The 19,079-nt window shown below is 36.8% G+C and overlaps 1 pseudogene; it reads right to left on the reverse strand.

Annotated features, from left to right (window-relative positions):
• Window positions 1-10,992: 10,992 nt before the first annotated feature.
• Window positions 10,993-14,149, reverse strand: LOC120227271 (annotated as a pseudogene).
• Window positions 14,150-19,079: the final 4,930 nt, after the last annotated feature.

A 19,079-nucleotide genomic window follows, 5' to 3' on the forward strand; every position in this document is an offset into this window, starting at 1 on the left:
TGCGAGTATTTTGCTAAATTGGCAGCAGCCAAACTGGATCCAGATCTTGAAATTTGTGTTATATCAATATATCTTGCTCTCATTTGGCTAGTTTGCACTATTTTAAAATATTTCTTTTATATTTGGTAAATTAATTAAAACATATTTGTCCTGCTTTGGTACATTTTCATAGTATTCTTGATGTGGACTTTGGACCTCAGTAATAAGAGTAAATGATTGAAACATTGTAAGCAAAAGGTATCCTGGATAATGATAAAAGAAAGATTTTCAAATTTTAATGTTTGTGGGCCCTGCTTATGTGTTCTCAGGGAAGCCAAACTAACCATTACCAAGTCAGCAAATCTCACAACATGGGTTCGATTTCTGCCCTGGGACCTCATGTATATCCACTTCATTTATAAATAACCTAAGAGGGAGGATTCCAAAAATAAAGTAAAGAGCAAAACCTTCCTGGCTCACATGAGCCTGAAGTCAGACAATCCTGCAGATATGGTTAAGTCCAAAGGTTGCAGTACTATGATAAGATAAGGTCTATAGCTTTCTGAAATGTCTTTGATCTAGTTATTTGTAACATTTTATGCTTATGCTGTTAGTGAAGATGGCACATCCCAGGCAGCTGTCCTAAATTGAGCTGGGAACTTTTTTTTCTTTTATTGATTCTAAAATATTTGTTTATTTTGTATCAACAACATCAACCATGTGTGTGTGTGTGTGTATAAAATTATGAGGATGAATTATTTAAAGAGTGAATAATTATTTTGAAAAAAACAACGTATATACTAGCTTCTTATATTTTGACAAAATAAATTTTAAATAAATTAATAATGAAATAAATATGAAAGAAAATACATACAACTTGTATGAAATATATATATATGTATGTATAAATGTTAGCTAACATACAGGGTATATAGTGTGATTTTGGTTTTGGGGGTAGATTCCCATGATTCATTACTTACATGTAGCACCCAGTGCTCATTCCAACAAATTGCCTCCTCAATTTTCCCCCACCTCCAGCCCTCCATCAACCCTCAGTTTTTTCTCTGTGTTTAAGGATCTCTTATGGTTAGCCTCCTCTCTGACTTTCTGATACCATTTCTCCCCTTCTCTTCCCCTATGGTCTTCTGTTACATTTCTCCTGATCCACATATGAGGGAAAACATATGATATCTGTCTTTCTCTGACTGACTTATTTCACGTAGCATAATATTGTTCAGTTCCATCCACATTAGTGCAAATGGCAGGAATTCATTTTTTCTCATTGACAAGTAGTATTCCATTGTATGTATAAACCACAGTTGATGGACGGTTTGGATTTTTCCATAATTTGGCTATTGTTGAAAGCACTGCTATAAACATTGGGATACATGTGCCCCTATGAATCACATTCCTGTATCCCTTGGATAAGTTCCTAGTAGTGCTATTGCTCGATCATAAAGTAGTTCTATTTTTAATTTTTTGAAGAAACTCCGCACCGTTTTCCAGAGCAACTAGTTTGCATTACCACCAACAGTGCAAGAGGATGCTTGTTTCTCCGCATCCATTCCAGCATCTGCGGTGTTCTGAATTGTTCATTTTAGTCACTCTGAACGGTGAGAGGTGGTATCTCACTGTGGTTTTGATGTGTATTTCCCTGATGATGATTGATGTTGAACATCTTTTCTTGTGTCTGTTGGCCAATTGGATGTTTTCTTTGAAAAAGTGTCTATTTATGTCTTCTCCCCATTTGTCCACTGGATTTTATTTATTTATTTATTTATTTATTTATTTATTTATTTATTATTTACTTATGGTGTTGAGTTTGGTAAGCTCTATAAAGATTTTGCATACTAATCCTTTATCAGATATGACATTTGCACAGATTTTCTACCATTCCATCAGTTGTATTTTAGTTTTGTTGATTGTTTCCTTTACTGTGCAGAAGGTTTTCACCTTGAAGAGGGCCCAATAGTTCATTTTTGCTCTTATTTCCCTTACCTTCAGAGACGTGTTGAGCAATACAGTGCTGTGCCTGAGGTCAAAGTTGTTGTTGCCTGTTTTTTCCTCTAGGGTTTTGATGGTTTCCTGTCTAACATTAAGTCTTTCATCCATTTTGAGTTTATTTTTATGTATTGGTAAGAGTGTGATCCAGTTTAATTCTCCTTCTGAATGTTGCTGCCCAGTACTCCCAGCACCATTTACTAAAGAGACTGTATTTTTTTCCATTGGATATTCTTTCCTGCTTTAAAAAAGATTAGGTTGGGGCGCCTGGGTGGCTTAGTCGGTTAAGCGTCCGACTTTCGCTTAGGTCATGATCTCGCGGTTCATGGGTTCGAGCCCCGCGTCGGGCTCTGTGCTGACTGCTGGCTCAGAGCCTGGAGCCTATTTCGGAGTCTCTGATTCCCTCTCACTCTGACTCTCCCCTGCTCACGCTGTCTCTCTCTCTCTCCTAGAAATGAATAAAACATTAAAAAATTTAAAAAAAAAATAAAATAAAAAAGATTAGGTTGCCATACATTTGTGGGTCCAATTCCAGGTTCTTAATTCTATTCCATTGGTCTATTTGTCTGTTTTTATGCCAATACCTTACCGTCTTGGTGATTACAACTTTGTACTAGAGACTAAAGTCTGAGATTGTGATGCCTCCCCTTTGGTTTCCCTTGTCAATATAACTTTGGCTATTTGAAGTCTTTTGTGGTTCCATACATTTTTAGGATTGTTTGTTCTAACTTTGAGAAGGATGCTGGTGCAATTTTGATTGGTATTGCACTGAATGCATAGATTGCTTTGGGTAGTATTGATATTTTAACAATTTTTGTTCTTTCAATTCATGTGCATGGAATGTTTCTTTATTTCTTTGTGTCTTCTTCAATTTCCTTCCTAAGTTTTCTACAGTTTTTAGCATACAGATATTTTACATCATTGTTTAGATTTATTCCTAGGTATCTTATGCTTCCTGGTGCTATTGTGAATGAGATTGATTCTTGATTTCTCTTTCTATTGCTTCATTATTGGTGTATAGAATTGTAACTGATTTCTGTACACTGAATTTGTATCCTGCAACTTTGCTGACTTCATGTATCAGTTCTAGCAACTTTTTGGTAGAGTTTGTCAGGTTTTCCATGTAGAGTATCATGCCATCTCTGAAAAGTGAAATTTTGATTTCTTTGCCAATTTGGATGACTTTTATTTCATTTTATTGACTGCTTTCTGAGGTAGGACTTCCAACACTATGTTAAACAACAGTGGTGAGAACGACATTCCTGTCCTATTCCTAATCTCAGGGTAAAAGCTCTCAGATTTTCCCCATTGAGGATGATATTAGATGTGGGCTTTTCATATGTGGCTTTGTGATGTTAAGGTATGTTCCTTCTATCCCAAGTTTCTATTGCATATTTCTCAAGAGTTTTTACAAGAAAGGACACTGTATTTTGTCAAATTCTTTTTCTGCATCTATTAATAGGATCATATTGTTCTTATTCTTCTATTTTTTTAAGATTTTAAAAATGTTTTATTTATTTTTGAGAGAGAGAGAGAGACAGCATGAACAAAAGAGGGTCAAAGAGAGAGGGAGACACAGAATCTGAGACAGGCTCCTGGCTCTGAGCTAGCCGTCAGCACAGAGCCTGATGCGGGGCCCGAACCCACCAAATGTGAGATCATGACCTGAGCCAAAGTCGGATGCTTAACTGACTGAGCCACCCAGATTCCCGTTATCCTTTCTGCTATTAATGTGATGTATCACAGTAATTGGTTTGTGAATATCGAACCAGACCTACAGCCCAAGAATGAATCTCACTTGATTATGGTGATTAATTCTTTTTATATGCTGTTGAGTTCAATTTGCTGGTAGCTTATTGAGAATTTTTGCATCTATGCTCATCAGGGATATTCATCTGTAATTCTCCTTTTTTAGTGGGGTCTCTGTCTGGTTTGGGAATCAAGGTAATGCTGGCTTCCTAGAATGAGTCCAGAAGTTTTCCTTCTATTTCTATTTTTGGAACAGGTTGAGAAAGATAGGTATTAACTTTGCTTTAAATATCTGGTAGAAATCCCCTGGGAAGCCATCTGGTCCAGTACTCTTATTTGTTAGGAGACTTTTGATAAATTATTCAATTCTTTCACTAATTATGGGTCTATTCAAATTTCCTATTTCTTCCTGTTTAAGTTTCGGTAGTGTGTGGGTGTCTAGAAATTTGCCCATTTCTTCCAGGTTGTCCAGTTTGTTGACCTATAATTTTTCATAGTGTTCTCTGATAATTGCTTGTATTTCTGTGCTATTGCTTTTGATTTGTGATTTTATCTATTTGGGTCCTCTCTTTTCCTTTTGAGAAGTCTGGCTAGGGGATTTTTCAATTTTGTTTATTATTTTTAAAAAAAACAGCTCTTAGTTTCATTGATCTGCTCTCCCAATTTTTTGGATGCTACTTTGTTTAATTTTGCTCTAATCTTTATTATTCCTCTTCTGCTGTCTTTGGGTTATTTAGCTGTTCTGCTTCTAGTTCCTTTAGATGTGTTGTGAGATTTCGTATTTGGGATTTTTCTTCTTTCTTGAGATAGGCCTGGATTGCAATGTTATTTTCCTCTTAGGAGCACCTTTGCTCCATTTCAAAGGTATTAGACTATCGTGCTTTCATTTTCATTTGCTTCCATTTGTGTATATGGAAGAGAAACGTGTGTATGTATATATGTGTATATATATATATTTACATGTATGTAAATATATATATTTACGTGTATGTAAATATATATTTGCATGTATGTAAATATATATTTGCATGTATGTAAATATATATTTGCATGTGTGTAAATATATATTTGCATGTATGTAAATATATATAAATGTATATATGTGTGTATATATAAATGTATGTAAATATATATATATATATTTAAATTTCTTATTTAATTGCCCACTTGACCGATTCATTCTTTAGTATGATGCTCTTTAACTTTCATGCATTTTGATGCTTTACAAATTTTTTCCTGTAGTGGATTTCAAGTTTCATAGAATTTTGATCTGAAAATGTTTATGGTATGATCTCAATTCCTTTATATTTATTGAGGGCTGTTTTGTGACCTAGTATGTGATGTATCTTGGAGAATGTTCAATGTGAACTCAGAAACAAACTGGTATACTATTGCTTTTGAATGAAAAGTTCTGAATATATCTGTCAAGTCCATTTGGTCCAGTGTGTCATTCAAGGCCATTATTTGTTTGTTTATTCCTAGATGACCTGTCCATTGCTATAAGTGGAGTATTAAAGTCCCCTGCAATTACCATATTCTTATCAATAAGATGCTTATGTTTGTGATTAATTGTTTTATATATTTTGGTGTCCCGAATTTATTGCATAAACACTTAACATTGTTAGCTTTTCTTGATAGATAGACCATTTAATTGTGATATAATGCCCTTCTTCATCTCTTGTTACAGCCTTTTGTTTAAAATCTAGTTTGTGTTTCGGTCGCCTGGGTGGTTCATTCGCATAGGCATCAGACTTTGGCTGAGGTCATGATCTCGTGGTTTGTGGGTTGGAGCCCCGCATCGGGTTCTGTGCTGACAGCTCAGAGCCTGGATCCTGCTTTGGATTCTGAGTCTCTCTCTCTCTCTCTCTCTCTCTCTGTCTCCTCCCTTTCCTGCTCATACTCTCCCTCACACACAATAAATGAATATTAAAAAGATTGGAAAAGTAAAATCTAGTCTGTCTGATCTAAGTATGGAAACTTCAGCTTTCTTTTGACTTCCAGTAGCATGATAGATAGTTCTCCATCCCCTTACTTTCAACCTCAAGGTGTCCTCAGGTCTAAAATAAGTCTCTTTTAGACAGCATATATTTGGATTTTTTTTTCCCCATTCTGATCCCTTATATCTTTTGATTGGAGAATTTAGTCCATTTACATTCAGCGTTATTACTGAAAGATATGGATTTAGTGTTATTGTGTTATCTGTAGGTTTCATGCTTGTGGTGATATGTGTGGTTCTTTGTAGTCTTTGTAGCATTCCACTGATAGAGTCCCCTTAGAATCCCTTGCATGGCTGGCTTAATGGTCATGAATTCCTTCCATTTTTGTTTGTCTAGGAAAGCCTTTATCCCTCTTTCTATTCTGAAAGTCAGCCTTGTTGGATAAAGGATTCTTGGCTGCATATTTTTCCTATTCAGCGCATTGAATATTTCTTGCCACTCTTTTCCGACCTGCTAAGTTTCAGTAGATAGGTCTGCTACTACTCTTATAATGTCTACCCTTGTAAGTTAAGTCCTTTTTGTCCCTTGATGCTTTCAGAATTATCTTTTCATCTTTGTATTTTCCCAGTTTCACTATGATATGCCATGGAAAATACCTAGTTCTGTTAGCTCTGAAGAGAATTCTCTGTGCCTGCTGCACTTGGATGTCTGTTATCTTCCTCAGATTAGGGATGTTCTCAGCTGTGCTTTGTTCAAGTACACCTTCCACCCCTTCCTCCCTCTCTCTCTCTCTCTCTCTCTCTCTCTTTCCAGAACTCCTAGGATATGGATATTATTACATGTCATTGAATCACTTAGTTCTCTAATAATCTCCCCTGGTCTAACATTTTCTTCTCTCTCCTTTTCTTTTCTTTTCTTTTCTTTTTTTCATTCTGTTTTATTTTTTTTATTTTATTTTTTTTTTACAAATAGTTTATTGTCAAATTAGTTTCTACATAACACTCAGTGCTCATCCCCAAAGTGCCCTCCTCCATGCCCATCCCCCCTCCCCCCCACATCCATCAGTCCTCAGTTTTTGTCAGCATTCAAGAGTCTCTCATGGTTTGCCTCTCTCCCTTTCCCCCACCATTTCCGCCCTTCTTCTCCCCCTTGTTCCTCCGTCAAGTTCCTCCTAATCCTCCTATACGTGCACACATATGATATCTGTCCTTCTCTGCCTGACTTATTTCGCTCAGCATAACACCCTCAAGGTCCATCCATGTTGCTACACATGGCCAGATTTCGTTGTTTCTCATTGCCATGTAGTATTCCATGGTATAGATAAACCACATCTTCTTGATCCATTCATCTGTTGATGGACACTTAGGCTCTTTCCATGTTTTAGCTATTGTGGAGAGTGCTGGTATGAACATTGGGGTACATGTGCTCCAATGCCTCAGCATTTCTGTATCCCTTGGGTAAATTCCTAGCAGTGCTATTGCTGGGTCATAAGGGAGTTCTATTGTTAGTTTCCTGAGGAACCTCCACACTGTTCCAGAGGGGCTGTACCAGTTTACATTCCCACCAACAGTGTAGGAGGGTGCCCGTTTCTCCACATCCTCGCCAGCATCTAGAGTTCTCTGATTTGCTCATTTTAGCCACTCTGACTGGCGTGAGGTGGTATCTCAGTGTGGTTTTGATTTGTATTTCCCTGATGAGGAGGGATGCTGAGCATCGTTTCATGTGTCTGTTGGCCATCTGGATGTCCTCTTTGGAGAAGTGTCTGTTCATATCAGATAAAGGGTTAATATCCAGAATCTATAAGGAACTCACCAAACTCCACGCCTGAAAAACAAACAACCCAGTGAAGAAATGGGCTGAAAACTCATATTTTAATGAAAGTTTCTGTCAATGTATTTTAGTAGTAAAACTACTGCTTTGAAGTGTAAACAAATTTTATCCTTTTGACTTATCAAAATAAACACTGATTTGTATCAAAATAAGCTAAGTTTCTAACTTCTGTTAACTATACCTGTCTTCAATAAAATTCCCATGGGGGACAGGAAGTGATTATGGAATGTAGCATATTTCTCAAAATGCAGTGTCTTTTTGGGATTCTCTATTCCCTCTCTCTCTCTCTCTCTCTCTCTAAGCCTTCCCTACTGGTGCACCCTCAGATATGCTCTCCTTCAATAATAATAATAATAATAGAAACAAAAAATAATAAAATAACAGTTTCTGCAGTGCCCTGCAGTGTAGTGTCCCCTGTTCACTAGAACCTGTTGCTTCAGCAGCATCTCCTAAGTGTTGCTTTCATCCTGTTATTGAGCCTGAGTACCATTTCCTTTCAGTCCAGAAATGTGCACTGACTTTTGTGGGCTGCATTTCTTCTCTGTGATGTTAGAAAGACCCAGATTGGCTGGTTCTGAAGGGGCATGGACTTGGGTACTGTGGGCTGATAGCAAATTTTGCATTGAGGCACTAGTCTTAGGCCAGATGTCTGAAGCATGGTGCCCACCAGGGGATTGGCACATGGAGGCCATAGCTGGGCAGGGGCTGCATGGAATAAACAAAATTTGCACCAAGCCCAACGGCCAAGGCCAGTAGGCGTGGAATGGGCATGTCCTCGGGAGAAGTCATGTGCAAGGCAGACAGCCAGCAGGCTGGGTAACAAGTGTCAGTGTAGAGTCACTTCTAGACGGTGACTGTGTTTCTCTGCTGGGGGATGGGAGAAGAAAATGCTGCCAGCTCATTTGTTCCTGGAGGAGTTCCCCAACACTCTCCAAAATCAGTATAAACAGATCTGCTCTCCATTTGTCCCCAGACAACTCTGGCCTCATGTTGTTTCCTTGTGGGCCGTGGTCTCCCTAAGGGTGGGAGCCCCACTGTTACTTACCCTCCTGGCTAACCCAGTGCTGATTTTAATGCTCCAGGCCCCTAGTCCCGATAGTTACACAAACTCATGGAATTTATGCCCTCTGTTTTTCAACATCAGACATTATGAGGAATCATTTTTCCCACGTGAGCTCCCTGGTGCTTTTTCCACTCTGAGCTGACAACTTGCTCCCTTCTGTGGGCTCCCAACCACCACTTCCACCTTTTCTAACGTCTCTAGTGTGTCTTGTCTACACATGGTTGTGGAGTCTGTTCTTCCAGTCCTCAGATTGCTCTCTGGTTTATTGAGTAAGATGTGAGTGATATCTAGCTGGATACATGGGATGAGGTGAGCTTAGGGTCGTCATCCTACTCTCTCATTTTCTCAGTCTGTTACTAACACACACACTATTAAATCTTTCCTCCTCACCAAAATGTAAACAAGTAGTGGCAGAATCTGATAAATCTATTCTTTAATGTGTTTTTAAATCATTATTCTTTTCAAAGTTACTTATGTACATTTTATTTTCCTTTTAACGTATTATCCCTTATTTTTAATTAACAAATTATTAATTAATTAATTAATTTTATTTTTAAAAATTTTGATCCAAGTTAATAAACATTTAGTCCAAAAATGATTTCAGGAGTAGATTCCTTAATGCCTCTTAACCCATTTAGTCCATCCCCCCTCTCACATCCCCTTCAGTAACCCTCTTTTTGTTCTCCATATTTAAGAGTCTCTTATGTTTGCCCCTCTCATTATTTTTATATTATTTTTGCTTCTCTTCCCTTATGTTCATCTGTTCTGTGTCTGAAAGTCATCATATGAGTGAAGTCATGTGGTATTTGTTTTTCTCTGACTCAGTTCACTTAGCATAATACCCACTAGTTCCATCCACATTGTTCCAAAGGCAAGATTTCATTCTTTTTGATTGCTGAGTAATACTCCATTGCGCGCGCGCGCGCGTGTGTGTGTGTGTGTGTATCGCATCTTCTTTATCCATTCATCTGTTGATAGACAGTTGAGCTCTTTCCATACTTTGGCTATTGTTGATAGTGCTGTTATAAACATTGGGGCGCATGTCCCCCTTTGAAACAGCATATCTGTATCCTTTGGATAAATATCTAGTAGTGCAATTACTGGGTCATAGAGTTGTTCTATTTTTAATTTTTTGAGGAAGTTTCATACTGTTTTCCAGAGTGACTGCACCAGTTTGCATTTTCTTATTTTAATTAATCACATCTTTCTGAAAGGGCAGATGAAAGTATATTTAAGTTCTGGAATCTCTAAATTTCTTGAAAATTAGACATTGTTGGCATCCAAAGAGTCATATTTATGCAGCATTAGAGTATTTTCTAAAAACTTTTAACATTTATTTACTTTTGAAATAGAGATAGAGAGACAGAGCACAAGCAGGGGAGGGGCAGAAAGAGAGACACAGAATCTGAGGCAGGCTCCAGTCTCTTATCTGTCAGCAAAAAGCCTGATGCAGGGTTCGAACCCACAAAGTATAAGATCATGATCTGTACAGAAATCAGATGCTTAACCAACTGAGCCAGCCAGGCATCTCACAGCATTAGCATATTAATAAGGCAGCAATTTTAGCCAAAAAATGTCAATAGGCCACATCCCTTTAATAGGTCACAGTAGACACTGATGTAAACTGAGCAAATTTGATATTGTCAGACAAGAAGAGAGGTTTTAGGATGACGTTGCTCAAAGGGGATGCAAATCCAGCTTGTTGGGAGTCATCCTTTTTATGTGGCTAGATCATACTAATCTCTTATATTTAGTAAAGTTTTCATGAATTTTGAACTCCAGAAAATCTGCAGTTAAGCTACACCTTCTATACATTTTACACATAGAATCCACTCTGTTATCTGTGCTATAATCTGAAGTAATAAAATTAATACTACTTTAATTAGATTAAAGCTCTTGTACTATTTTGTCAGTACAGTCAAATAAATGATTTATGTGTTACTATTTCGTTTTGTACAGGAAAGATTGATTAACCTTCTCAGTATCCTGGGGAAGAGATGTTAAGTTGTTTATTCAAACTGTTTTTCTTAATACCAACATTTATAGCATAAAATAATTTAAAATAGAATTACCATATGATCTAATAAACTCACTGATGGGTATTTAAGGAAAACAAAAACTCTAATTTAAAAAGATATATAAACCCCTATATTTATTGCAGTATTAATTACAACAGCCAAGATTTAGAAGCAACCTAAGTGTTTACTGATAGATAAATTGATAAAGATGTGGATAAAGAAGATGTGGATAGACACACATATATGTATGTATGTGTGTATGTATGTATGTATATAGATATATACAATAGAGTGTCACTCAGTCATAAAGAAAGATAAAATTTTGCCATGTACAAAAACTTGGAGGGATCTAATGGTTATAATGCTATGTGAAATAAGTCAGTCAGAGAAGACAAATATGCAAATCAGTGTAATCTTAGTCATGACTGAAGGCAAAACCTTCACACATACACATTCTTTGGGCCCCATTGACTACACTGTTCCTCAGACTGTAGAAGAGGGGGTTCAGCTCAGGGGTGAAGATAGTATAGAACACTGACACTACTTTATCATAGTTAACTGACCTGTAGGATTTGGGTCTCCTGTAGATAAAAATAGCATCTTCATAAAACAGTCCTATCACAGAGAGATGTGAGGAGCAGGAGTCAAAAGTCTTTTTGTGGGCTTCTTTAGAATGCATCTGGAGAACTATGGCAAGAATGAGACTATAGGAAATCAGAATGATAGATAATGGGGCCAAGAACATTATTAACATATAACAATGTACATCACATATTCGAAGACAAACATATCAGCAGAAGCCCAGGGGCTTCACAGAAGAAATGATTAATCTCATTTATATCAAAAACTGAAAACTTGGGATGCCTGGGTGGCTCAGTCAGTTAAGCATCTGAAACAGACTTCAGCTCTGGTCATGATTTCATGGTTGGTCAGTTTGAGCCCTGTGTCAGGTCCTGTGCTCACAGCTCTGATCCTAGAGTTGGCTTTGGATTCTGTGTCTTCCTCTCTCTCTCCTCCTCCCTTGCTCATGCTCTAGCTCTCTCTCAAAAATAAATAAAGTCTTAAAAAATATTTCTTAATAAAAATGGAAAACTCAGGGTAGCAACAGCCTGCCATCAGCTGCCCCCAGGAACCAAGACCCCACAGTCATTCTGAGGCATAATTGCCAGCTCATGAGGACAGGGTATTGTAGTGGGTGGCAAACAATCATATAGTGGTCATAGAACATTCTTGCTAAGATGAAACACTCATCCATTCCCAAAGTGTGGAAGAAGAAGATCAGCACCCCATGGCCAGCACACGAGAAGGACTTCTTGTCAGTCAAGTTGTCAGTTGCCATTTTGGGCACAATGCTGGAGACCAGCATTATGTCCATGAAGGAGTGCTGGCTCAGTAAGAAGTACTTGAGCTCTGTAACCAGGCATCTTGATGAATCAGGAGAATCATGAGAACCTTGCCCACTGGGGAGGTGAAGAAAATTGGCAGAACAATCACAAAGAGAAATAAAGAGTTAAAGAGTCATAGGAGAAAAGAGTCATAGGAGAAAAGAGGTTAAAAGAGTTAAAAAAAAGGTTAAAGAGTCATAGGAGAAAAAAATATGAGGAGGTGTTTCCATTTTTCATAATTTCAAACAGGATGACACTGCAAAAGAATAAATAGATGACACAGTTTTCACTATTTACAATGTTATATTTGAATTACAAATTTCTTGATAGGTGCATATTTGAAAAGTATAAACCTATTTTAAATCTTTCATCTGCCATTTGCAAAATTTTAACTTGGACATAAAATGAGCTGTAACTGTTTTCTAATTTTTATCAGTTTCAACATTTTCTAAATAAATACCCCCACATTTATTATTGATTAGTTGGCATAATTAATAAATATTATTAATAAATTGCATTTATATGGTAAGTGTGTCTTTGCATCACATAGCACCAACATAAGTGAACATGAGGACATTGTAATTTATGTTTGTGCCTTGCCTTATATCATACATAGTCAATATTGTTAGAAGCTGAGATAAATTAATGTGTTTGATTATATAAAAGCTATGTCCTTGATGTAAGTGTTATACGTATATAACATGTCAAAAACTTTTTAAGTTTATTTTAAAATTCTAGTATAATTAACATACAGTGTTATATTAGTTTCAGGTGTACAACATAGTGATCCAACAATTCTATACATTACTCAGTTCTCATCAACGTAAATGTACTTTTAATTCCCTCAACTATTTCACCCATTCTCCCACCCACCTCCCTCTGGTAACAACCACTTTGTTCTCTATTTTTAAGAGACTGATGTTTTTGTTTGTCTGTCTCTTTTTTCTTTGTTGCTTAATTTTGTTTCTTAAATTCCACATATGAGTGAGATCAGCTATACAAATTTTTTGAGATTTCCTGAAAGAAGATATGTATGCATTATATCACTGCCTGTTACTATTTTATTTTGGAATGCAGACAGACCTCCCTACTTTGGATCTTTTACAAGTATTCCATCAACAAATCAAATTGGGGATTGTTCAAATCATTAAAACATTTTTACAGCACACCCCACAATAAATTTTTGAACTACAAAGTCAGATAATTTTGAATATTGCTATTTTTAATTGAGGTGTAACTTACAAACACGAGAATGCTCCCATCTGAGGGATACATATCAACCAGTTTCAGTAACTTTGGCTTGTAACAACAAGTCTACTAAGAAGAGACAATGCTCAGCAGACCAGAAGTGGTTCTCATGTCTTTTTCCAGTAAAGTCCCTCAACCAAGATAAAAACACTGGTACCATTTGTAATTCTATTCTAGTTTCGCTTATTTTGTGTCAATTAAAATACAAAGTTGGTGTTTTGTTTTTTAATTTCATGTCTTCTTCTCAACTTAATATTTTTTAAAGATTTTGCCACAATTTTACAATTGCAAAGGGTTTTATCTTTTTTGTTCTTAAATAATACCCTCATCTCTGAATACAATACTTTTTGTTATCCACTATTTTTTTATGAACACGTGAGCTTTTATAAGTCTGGAAATTTTATGACTAAAACTGCTATTAACCTTTGTTTTGTGATAGGTATTTTTATTTTATTTGATAAATACATGACTAAATTTTAGTAAATAATTTTACAAAAACAGCTGTTCAATTTTTCACTTCCACCAACAAATCACAAGATTTGTTCCAAATGACAACGATTGTGGGTAATATCAACCTTTTTCATTTTACATATTCTAGGATAGGGTAATTCAATAAACTTTCATTTTGCATTTATCTAATGTGTAATGATTTCTAGAACCTTGGCATTACTTCATCGCATATGTGTGTATCTTCTTAGTTAACTATCAATCTTCACCTTTAGAAAAACAAACATGTAGTTACTTCCAAAGCAAAAAAAAATTTCATGCATTGCTAGTAAATAGTGTATGACATTCATAGGACTATTTGGAACTTTTTAATCAAAATTATATTTTCATTTCTTGTTATTATTATGTTCCTTATTACAATCTTTCTATAGTCAATCTTCAAAGATTATTTTAATTAAAATGGATATTTATGTAATGCATCTCTTTACCCATGTCCATTGGACTTGAATTATACATTTATTTATATATTTATTTTAATTATTCATCATAATAAAGTATTTAAATTCCATTGGTGAAATTTTATCTTGAAAATCGGATACATTTTTCTCCAGCAGATAATTTTTGCCTACCGAATAATGATAAGAAATAGGTTACAGGGGCGCCTGGGTGGCTTAGTCGGTTAAGCGTCCGACTTTCGCTTAGGTCATGATCTTGCGGTTCGTGGGTTCGAGCCCCGCGTCGGGCTCTGTGCTGACTGCCAGCTCAGAGCCTGGAGCCTGTTTCAGTCTGTGACTCCCTCTCTCTCTGACCCTCCCCTGCTCACGCTGTCTCTCTCTCTTTCCTAGAAATAAATAAAACATTAAAAAAATTACTTTAAAAAAAAAAAAGAAATAGGTTACAGAATTTAGGGTTTTGGTGTGTGTTCAGAAAATATTTCTTATATTTTCAAGATAAACTATTATATGGCTACGATGACTTTCAGGCAAGAAATTTGACACTTTTAAAGAGGTTGATGATTTTCTTTTAAATCCATTTTTTATTTTTATTATTAGAAAAATTTTTAAAATATTTATTTATTTTTGAGACAGAGACAGAGCATGAGCAAGGGAGGGGCAGAGAGAAAGGGGGAGACACAGAATCCGAAGCAGGCTTCAGGCTCCCAGCTGTCAGCACAGAGCCCAATGCAGGGCTAAAACCCATAAACCATGAGATTGTGACTTGAGCCGAAGTGGGACACTTAACCGACTGAGCCACTCAGGGGCCCCTTAATGCATTTTTTAATGTTTGTTTACTTTTGAGAGAGGGAGAGAGAGAATGAGCGGGGGAATGGCAGAGCAATAGAGAGAGACAAAATCTGAAGCAGTCTCCAGGCTCTGAGCTGTCAGCACAGAGTCTGACACAGGGCTCAAACTCACAAACCATGAGATCATGACCAATGTCAGACACTTAATCAACTGAGCCACATAGGTGCCCCAAGAGGTTGTTGGTTTTTCGAAGGAAATAATTATAAATATATAGAAATTTATTAATATATCTCTGAATTTGCAAGTTTGTATTTATGTACTCTCCAAAGACCTAACAATAAAAAATAAAAATAACTTTGAGGCAGTGGTTTAAAATAACACATTTAAAAATTACTTTTTACTTTTCCCATTTTTACTTAATCTGAATCCTATCTTTCACAATATTTTTATAGCTATTTTGTGAGACTTGTAATCTCTTTCTCACATAACCAATAAAGATAAATAATCTAGAGAATAAAATATCATGGAGTATGGAAAGTTCTAGTTCTGTAGGTTCCTGCGATTATTTTGCAAATGGCACCTACAGACTCTAGAAGGGCTAGTTGAGAAATTTGTCCCAAACCTGAATGCCATGCTTCAGCATTTCTAAATATTTTTTTTATATTTTAATGTTTTTAATTTTTAATTTTTAAAATTTATTTCTGACACACAGAGAGAGAGAGACAGCATGAGCAGGAGAGGGTCAGAGAGAGAGGGAGACAGAATCTGAAGCAGGCTCCAGGCTCTGAGCTGGCTGTCAGCACAGAGCCCGATGCAGGGCTCGAACCCACGAACTGTGAGATCATGATCTGAGCCGAAGTTGGATGCTTAACCGTCTGAGCCACCCAGGCGCCTCTAAATATTTTTTAATGTTCATTTATTTTTGAGAGACACACGCAGAACATGAATGGGGGAAGGGCAAAGTGGGAGACACAGAATCTAAAGAAGGCTGCAGGCTCTGAGCTGTCAGAACAGAGCCCAACGCAGGGCTCGAATCCATGAATGGTGAGATCATGACCTGAGCCGAAGTCAGACACTTAACTGACTGAGCCACTCAGGTGTCCCTCAGCATTTCTACTTTAGCTCCACCCTTTTAATGTATTTTAAACCTTGCTTGTGCTCCTCAATATAGTCATACTTTGATCCAAAGGTAATTTTGTTAAATATTTTTTATCTGTAAAAACTTTTAGATGCATAAATTAGTTAATCCTTCATTTAGATGGAGTAAAAATAGCTGAACGTCATGAAATAACTGTATGTAACAATAACGGCATCACAACATGTCTTTAATTCACTAATCACTCTGCGTATTTTGCTTAATATTTCACTTTCATGTTTTCATTTTAATGATTGCCATAATCTGAGATATACATTCAATATTTGCATTTTTTGAAAAAGAAGGCAAGTGTATTGGGGCCAAATTCATGGTTCCCCTTCATACAGATCTGAATTCAATTGTCTGATTTTAAATAGCTTGCAGTTGGGAAAGTGCAGTTATGCAAGTAGGGTTGAACATCTCTTCCTACACACACAGCACAGAAATCCATGTGACTTAGCTAACCTTCCGTTCATTGACAAGATGTTGTCAATGGAGCCACTTTGTTGGGTTAAAATAGATAAACAATTACTATGGAAAATGGTCTTTACATTAGGATGTGAGTACTCACACCAGAACTTCAGGATTTAAACCATTGGTTAAGCCAGATAATCTGAGCATGTTGTCTCATCTCAGTGGGACCATACAGATCTTCGATTCTAATGAATACCTGTAAGATGCCAATCAATGCTAGATGCTTCAATAGTGTCTGCCATTCAGAAATACTTATTATTGTATAGTTGCCATCATAATGATGTGTAAGACCAGAAAATTAACTGAATGTTTTTGTTATGTTTACTTTTATATTTAGTTATTTGGTACTCATTTGGTTGATTTATGAATCTATCATGAACAAAGATAATCACCATTACTTAGATAAAACAGGTCCATATTTTTATGTACCGCTCTATAGTGGGCTGTCTGCATGATATGTAAGTTCATTCGTTGACTTCACAAACATGCAGGAGACTCTCAATGCTGCAGCAAGCGAGGTCAGCCTGGTGGCCTTCCCCGGAATTTTTATCAAATGTAAGACACACGTCAAACAGTTTCCTTAACAGTCATTACTCTCTCAGACCCTGAAGAATAGAAATAAAACATGATAAGAAGAGAGGGTGTAATGGGGAAGGGTTCAGAAAGGTGATTTTTTTTTTTAACAAATGCTTGATATCACTTTATTTAATCAGTCTGATTCAGATTATCTCCATTCTCTCTGGGACACCAGGATTCTTCTGTTGTTCCCTGAGGAATGCCTGTCTGCCTCTGTGCCACCACCCCACGCTACACAAAGAATTTCCTCATGTTCCCTTCATTTCCTTTCCCAATTCTCCACTAGGAACATGGCAACTTATGTCACCTCTCAAAGGATCGCTATTTTCTCCTCCAGAAGCTACATGGCACAAGACGTCAAGGTGGTAGCTGGCCTTCTTGTGTCTCCTTGGTTCTCTCAGACCATTTATACAACTCCACTCTGTGAACTCTCAGAAGCTTTGATGTAAATTCCCAGATTGGGACATCACCCCATGCCTCTCACTTTAGAAGAAGCGACATTGAAGCAGACACATACATGGTGTGAGCAATAGCAAGACACCAAAGAGGAGGGACTTTCTGGAAGTCTCTGGGGAGCCAGTGAGCCCAGTGTGTTAGACATGAAAAGAAGTCATCAACAGTGTTCTTTTCCTGGGTGGTGTGTAATTGATAATGTTTAATGAGGTGAGAGAAGAAGGCCCTGGGGTAATATTAGGAGCCAGGTCAGAAAAGGATGAGTATGTGACATTGAGGGTGCATAGAGTAAACATAAACCCAGACAGTGAAACTGTGGATCAAACAGAATGACCTGACAGAACTGTCCAGGTCTAAGCAAGAAAGAGAAGCAAGGAAGAATTAACTAAATAGACCATATATCAATGGAAGGATATTTTTATATAAAACAGCTATTGGAAGACTTCAAAAACCTTAGAATTGGTGGGGAAGACTATGTATGTGGAAGAAAGAATCTGGGTGTGACAAAAGCTGCAAAAAGGCAAGGTTATGTAAATATAAATTCTTTAGTTTCAATGGAAGTCAGAAGTAGAGATAGGGAGATTTTATGTTTTCCTTCTTTGTTTATTTGGTTGGTTATTTCATAATTTTTAAACGTAAGTGGAATCAAGTGTGTATGCATTGTGGTCTATCAACTTATATGCAATGCTCAAAACTGTGCTGCAAAAATAATAAGCTGGACTAGACAAAAAGTGTATTTATGGTGAGGGGAGAAATTGGAGGTAGGCATTTATATGAATTGTGTTTACAACATCATAATCAATTGAACTTCTATGTCATAAAAATGTGTACTACACATTTTGAATAAACATATGGGAATTATCCTAGATCCATTACGCCCAAAATGTATGACCCAATAGGAATGTTACAGAAAACAAGAAAACATCACAGGGAAACCTCCTGTCTTTTCCCTTCCCAAATTACTTTTTTTAAAACAATTTGTTGAGTTATTTTTCATTAATATTCACATATTATCATTATTGAATAATAAATTGCCTGGTGGCTCACAGGTTTCTGCTCCTGAATTCCTGTGTTTTATTTCCTGTACAATACATCTAGAAAGAATGCAGGACCACACATCATCACATGTGTGTGAAACTCACAGGACAAAGGGATGAGAAGAGTGTGTGCTTCTGGCTCCAACACTCCCCTGTTGTCATTGCCCCAAATTTACTTTATCAGGCACACTCTGCTGAATTCAAGAAGATCTGTGAAGCATGTGGTCATATGTGGATGCTACTGAACCAGTATAGATTTAGACATTTCATTGAAAAGGGATAGAATCGGTACTTTAGAGTCACCATGACCACACAGGTATGTAGTACTGTGAGAAGGAATAACCCAGAGGAATCACTTACAGAGTGATTACAGGAAGAGTACAGAGAAAAAGAAAAGTTGGGATAACTTTTTTTTTTCTGATTTCTGGCTTGGGCTATTGTAAATGGTGGTGCAAACATGCTTCATGGGACTTTGGCAGTTCAGTGTTGCACATGAAGAACTT

This window comes from Hyaena hyaena, unplaced genomic scaffold, assembly GCF_003009895.1.
Source record: "Hyaena hyaena isolate Hyena2069 unplaced genomic scaffold, ASM300989v1 scaffold_2136, whole genome shotgun sequence".
NCBI lineage: Eukaryota > Metazoa > Chordata > Mammalia > Carnivora > Hyaenidae > Hyaena > Hyaena hyaena.